Source organism: Equus caballus, chromosome 9 (assembly GCF_041296265.1).
Source record: "Equus caballus isolate H_3958 breed thoroughbred chromosome 9, TB-T2T, whole genome shotgun sequence".
In the NCBI taxonomy this organism is placed as follows: domain Eukaryota; kingdom Metazoa; phylum Chordata; class Mammalia; order Perissodactyla; family Equidae; genus Equus; species Equus caballus.
In genome coordinates this window covers 61,752,336-61,759,241 of record NC_091692.1, presented here as the reverse complement: position 1 = coordinate 61,759,241, position 6,906 = coordinate 61,752,336, and positions in this window count along the sequence as shown.

Genomic DNA, 6,906 nt, shown 5'->3' with positions numbered 1-6,906 from the left:
TTGATTATCAGTTGCAAAAAAATTTTTTGAATAGACATAGATTTTATTACATATCAATTGTGCATAATACAAAAGTGAAATATAAGAGAAGCAAATCGGTTAAGGTATTCTCCAAACTTCTCACTTGGAGTCTAATCGTCTGAAATGCATTTCACTTCGGAGTTGGTTATATCTGTCCTGTTTTTCCAAACACAATTATCCTCTGTGCCACTAGGAGTGTCAGTTATGCAGAATTTCCTTTTTCTTTTAAAGCGTGGCACATGAGCTAACATCTGTTGCCAATCTTCTTTTTATTTTTCCTCATCTTCTTCTTCCCAAAGCCCCTCCAGTAATAGCTGTATATTCTAGTTGTAGGTCCTGCTGGTTGTGCCATGTGGGATGCCGCCTCAGCATGGCTGACGAGTGGTGCCATGTCTGCACGCAGGATCCAAACCCGTGAAACCCTGGGCCACCGAAGCAGAGCGCGTGAACCCACCCACTCGGCCATGGGGCCGGCCCCACAGAATTTCTTTAAATGGCTCTTTCAAGGATTTTCTTCCAAACCTATGACTCCACGACCCCCAACTCCTAAGTTCCAATGCAGGTTCTTCTTTGATCTTTTCAAAAGGTGTCAACAGAGGATTTCAGAGAACTACCAGCATTATATTATTTCCTGAAATGGTCCCTAAATTTTTTGTTGAATGCAGAGTTGATGGGTTGCCATTGTCCATTTGTGCCATCAGAAATATAAAGCAAATTGGCTCATGTGCAGGCAGCCACTGCTACATCATGTTTATTGCCTGGACAAAAGCAATTATAAGACACCACTGATCAGAAGAGGCATCCTAATTTCAGAGATGTTAAATGTGAAAAGATGTATATCTAAGAATCAATAAAATTTAGTAATTATGCTCTACTTGTGGGCTGAACTCCACTCAGACTGTAGGATCTATGCTGTCCCATGACAAGAGACGTTCAAGGCTCTTACATTCAAGGAGTTAATAGTCACAGTTCTGTCTACTCTGGTGTAACTTAATCTAATCATCCACAGTTTCGCTAGGAGAAAAACCTGAATCAGCTTCCAGGCAGGGGCATGTTGTCAGATACCCAGCTGGAGAGTGACTTTGGGTAACTGACATCCAGTAGCCCCAACTCAATGCATCTTCCTAGTTCTTTACACCTCATGGCACGGGCAGTAGTCATCAAATACTCAACAACAATCTTTCCTGAAACGAATGGTCATAAAGTTGGCGATTTCCAAACAACATAGAACGTCTCTCTTATAAGTATTATAGTGAACAGCATAAAAATTGGACTCAGACCAACTATTCTAACACTTACTATGATCTTGGCTGGGCTCCCCTTGCTAAGCTTCAATGTCCTCGTTGGTAAAATAAAAGTTGCCATAATTATTACTATTAAATAAGATAATGTACATAAAATGCTGAACCCCATATCTGGCAAGACAATAAATGAACAATAAATGGTATGCCAGAATGAATGTCAGAAGGATCAAAGATTTAAATGTAAAAAGTGAAATAATAAAAATAATTGAAGTGACATAGGAGAGTATTTTTACGATATCAGAATGCAGAAGTCTTTTCTAAATGTGATACATGGAAACAGGAGGAGAAGGAGAAGAAAAGAAGCCCAAAATGAAGAGACTGATACACTTGATTACTTAAAAAATAAAACTTTTCTCCACAGAAAAAAATAACATAAACAAAATGAACACAAAAATGACAAACTGGAAAAAAAGCAGTTGTACCATGTAACACAAAGTGTCAATTTCCTTAATGTATTGAGTTCTTCTAGAAATTAACAAGGAAAAGATCCTTTAATTTAAAAGAAATATAAACTACTCTTACATATAAAAAGATGCTTAACCTCATTCATAGGAAAAGACATCAGGTAGACAAGTCAAAACTGCAACAAGCTATCTGGATTCTGCAGCCTTCCTCCGACACTGCGCCTTCCCACCTGCCAGGACCTCTGCCCCTGACACATGCAGGGTCTCCTGCACACTGCCCCTCTTCACCTTGGACTCCCTCTTTTGCCTCCTTCTAGGAACGCTCACTGAATATAAGCTCTTTGAAGAAGGAGAGGCTTGCCCCTCCACTGGCCTCAGGGCTTCCCATAGCTCCCAGGTTCTAAAGATTCTAGACTGGCTTCCCCCAGTGAAGACTGAGCTCTGATTAGGATAGACCTGAAAAACACATTTTGTTTTGTTTTGTTTTTATATAGTATTGAGTCCATATCCAGGGAGTAACAATCTGGAATATTCTGCACTGATCAAACCGCTATAGAGTAAAATGCTCTATTCTTAGATAAAGGGCAGTTCATTCAAAGACAGCAGCCACCAGGGTGATAGGTATTGAAACCATGTCATTCAGGAAACAGTTGAAGACGTTAGGATTTTAGAGAAACTACTTGAAGGAAACACAGCTGTCCTCAAACAGGTGAAGAACTGTCCGTCCTACGAGAGTGGGGTAGGCTTGCTGGGTACAGCGACTGAAGGCAGAACTCAGAACGAAGGGCAAAAGTCACTGGGGGAAGATCTGATAAACTTCAGAACAATCAGAGCTTGTTAAAAATGGAACGAGTGACTTTTAAGGGAATGACCTCTCTGTAGCTGGACATATTCAAGCAAACAGTGGATGACAGACTTTGTGGGAGAAACCCTTTCCAGAGAAGCCACCACTGGCCAATCTAAGATCTCTCTGTCTCACTGTCTCTGTCTCTGTCTCCGTCTGTCTCTCTCACACACACACCATTCTCTATCTCCACTTTCCTACTTTGTTTTTTTCTCCTAAGTATATATCAGTACCTAACACTCTATATATTTTACTTTTTTATCTTATTTTTGGTCAATCTCCCTCAATTACAATGGACCCTCTTGGAGATGAGGGACTTTGCCAGTTCTGATGGTTGCCACCTCCTTGTTGCTAGGCGAGCTTGGCACACAGTAGGCATTCATTGCTGAATGAATGCAGATCAGGGATCACTGTAGAAGGAGCCCCTGCCTGGGGTGGATAGGAGGTCTGATCATCTCTGGGTGCTTTCCAGCTCTAGAATCTCAGGATTTTAGAAGTCCTATGAAGTGTGCCCCGGGGCTCCTGACATTTAGAGCTCCCCTTGGCTGGAGAGGCATGTGACCAAGAGGACCATCAAGGCCATGTGTGCACGTTTCTGCAGAGGGACAGAATGCCTGTGGCCAGTGCAGAGCAGGGACTGATGTATGGCTGCTGGGTGGGGAGGGAGGGTTCAGTGAGGGGGGTGGATTTGGGACATGAACTACAGAGAAGAGGGCCTAGGTTTTGGGTGGGAATCTCAGCCTTTGAGCAGGTTACTTAGTGTCCCTGAGACTCAATTTCCTCATTTATAAAAACCTTGCTTGCAGGATTGTTGTGAAAATGAAATCTGAATCACTGCACCCAGGGCCAATCACAGAAGTCTGCTGCTCCCCTTATGGTGATTGCTGTTGTGCTATTTAACTTGAGTTTTGCCTGGGTCAGATTTTACAAGTAGAGATGTGTAAAAAGGACTTGCAAAGTAGAGGGCGGAGCCTCTACAGAGGCGGACATGCAGGAAAACAAAATCTCTACTGGAACAGAGAGCTCAAAAGCAGGGAGTCTAGACCCAAACTGCCTGGCTTTAGATCCTGGCTCTAACTTAGTAACTAGGTAAACCTGGGCAAGTTACTTAACCTCTCTGTGCCTCAATATCCTCATCTGTAAAATGGGACTAGTAATAGCACCTATGTTATAGGTTGTTGTGAGGGTTAAATTAGTTACCATATGTAAAGCACTTAGGACAGTGACTAGCACAATACGGGCACTCTCTATGTGTTAGTTATTAGGAATATTGTATACTCTGAAGAAAATCTGCCACAGATCTGTTTGGTTGAAGGAGAGGAGGGGGATGTGAGAAGGTAAGGTGACCCAGACATGAGTGTCGTGACAGTGTGAGCCCTGTCAGCTATGGGCTTTTCACATGTGTAGATCCAGGCGCACTCTCAAGGCACAGCCCACGTCCCTCGCCTGCCTCCCACAGACAGCCTCTCCCGGCTGCCCACCCCCCGGGGTCCTGGAGCTCCCTGGATTGGGGCTTTACCTATACTGCCTTGAATTGTCATTTATGTCTTCCTATTCTACCTCTCCAGCTCCAGTGTGAACGCATCCATGAAGGAAAGAAAGTACCTGTCACAAGCCACAGTTAGCCCGGTCCCCTTCCACTACACTGTGCTGTGAGTGTGAGGCAGACCCAAGCTGGTGAGCCTTGGAACCAGGCCGTCCTGTTTTTTAATTCCAGCCCTCCTACTTCCTATATGACCTGGGCAAGCTGCCTAACCTTACTAGACCTCAGTTGCATTATCTGTAAGATGGGGACAGTAGTATCACCTACCCCATGGGGCTGTTGTAAAGATTGAGCTAATACATAAAAAGCATTTAGCACAGAGCCTGTGGTCATAGTAAAGCTTCAGTAGCTGATAGCTCCGATTACCCTCAAGGCAAAACAGAACGCTGCTAGGAAGTGATCCTATCAGAAGCCCGGCTGGGTTACAGTGGATTGGAGTAGGGGGAGCAAGGTGAGCACCTGCACCACAGTCCAGCATTGAAGTGATAAGGACTTTTGACCTGTATTCTTTGGTTCCCAGCCAGTCCCCCACCCCTGGCCCCCAAGGTCGCTGCACTGGTCATTCAATACCATGATGACAGTCTTAGTTCCAGTCACAAACGATAACTACCTACTATGGATTGTATCAATATCGATTTCCTGGTTGTGATATTGCACTATAGTATTGTAAGGTGTTACAACTGAGGAAAACTGGGTGGAGGGTATATGGGATCTCTCGAGATTACTTCTTATAACTGCATGTAAATTTACTATTATCTCAAAATAAAAATCATTTAAAAATAAGTACCAAAATAACTCAATGTTTATAGCCTCCTCTTTTATGGCCTTCTCTCTCCCAAACTCCCTTTGCAGATGTCTTGATTATCTCTGTATCCTGCACACAACAGCACTTATACTGACTAATATCAATGGCCCGCCAAAAACCTGATGAGAAAACAATAATAGATCATAATTGAGTATTGATGTGCCAGAATTGTCCCAAACACCTTATATATAATAACTCTTTTAATCTTTTCAATAACCCTCAAGATTTTTATAATCCTCGCTTTACAAATGAGAAAAATCAGACTTTGAGAAATTAAATAACTTGTTCAAGGTTACACAGCAGAGTCAAGACTCCAAATTTACTGGGCTCCAAAGCCTCTTTGGGCCACTATTCTTTGTAGATCTCATAAAAATCTGAGCATTCAATTATTAAAAACAACATTTTTAAATGTATTTTTTGGGTTTCCTTTATCTGTGCTCATTGGATTCTGTAGACAGGCCCTCAGGAATCATACAACATCAAAGCACAGCAACCTCAATCCCTGGCCTCAGTTAAGCTTCACCCAAATGTCTCCCTGTCCATGAGGCCTGCTCTGACCTCCATATGAAATGCTTGCAAACCCCCTACACACCCCTACCCCTGCTAGGTGACCAATTGTCCTGATTTTCCAGGAACTGAGGGGGTTCCCAGGACACAGGGCTTTTCAGTTTTAAAATCAGGACAATCCCTGGAAAACCTGGAGGAGCTGGTCACCCTGTCTTGCTCTACCTTATCTCCCTTCCCTGCAAGCCAGCAATAATCTAGGGGCAACACATTCCAAGAAGAGGCAATAACAAGTACAAGCCTGGAGACGAAACATGTTTGGTAAACGGAAGGAAGAGCAAGGAGGTGAGTGTGGCTGGAGTGGGATAAGTGGGAGAGAGGGTGGTAGGAAATTAAGACAGAGAGTTGGAGGAGGAGGCAGATCACTTAGTACCTTGTAATCTTGGTAATAATGGCTTTGGATTCTACTTTGACTGAAATTGGAAGCCAATGGGTGGTTTGAGTAAAGAAGTGACATGATCAGACTTAAATTTAAAAAGTATCCCTGTGCTGAGGATAAATTGGAGCAGTTGGGAGGCAGGGGCAGGAGAAGAGCAGAAGCAGGAGGAACTGTTTCGAGGCTATTGCAATAATCCAGGTTGAAAGATGTCTTAGACGAGGATGACGGCAGTGGATAGAGTGAAAAGTGGTTAGAATCAGGATAGCTTCAAAGGTAGAGCTGACAGGATTTGCTGATGGATTGGATGTGGGGCATAAAAGAAAGAGAGGAGTCGAGGGTAATTCTAAGATTTTGGGCCTAAGCAACTGGTGAAATGGAGCTGCCATTTTCTGAGATGGAGAAGACCAAAGGAGGAGCAGGTTTATGGGTACAAGTCCAGAGTTCAGTGTGGGAGGTGTTAAGTTTGAAACTCCTAGTAGAAAGCAAGTGAAATGTCAAGTAGTCAGCTCTAGATATATCAGTCTGGGGTGCAGCAGAGGGATCAGCATTAGAGACATAAATTTGGTGTCATCACAAATAGGTGACTTTTACCACCAAGTGACTAGATGAGAACATCTGGGGAGCGTGTTGACAGAGAAGAGAGGACCACGAAGGACTGCGCCTTGGGTCTATCCAGTGCTTAGCAGTAGGGAAGAAGAAGAGGACCCAGCAACGGAGACCAGGAATGATCGAGCAGGGGGGTGGGAGGAGAGCCAAGAGAAAGGGGGATCTCAGAGATCGCGTGAAAAGGGTTCTCAGAAGGAGGGTGTGAACTGCCAGGTCAAACGAAGCTGCTGAAATGAGAACCAAGAAAAGACTGGTATCACGCCCACTTTGGCAGCATGATGGTCACTGATGACCTTGACAGGAGCTGTTTTTGTGGAGTTCTGGGGATGAAAGCGTGATTAGATTGAGTGTAAAAGAGAATGGACTAACTGCAATGTGGTGTCCTGGATTGGATCAAACAGAAAAAGTACATTAGTGAAAAACTGGTGAAACCCTG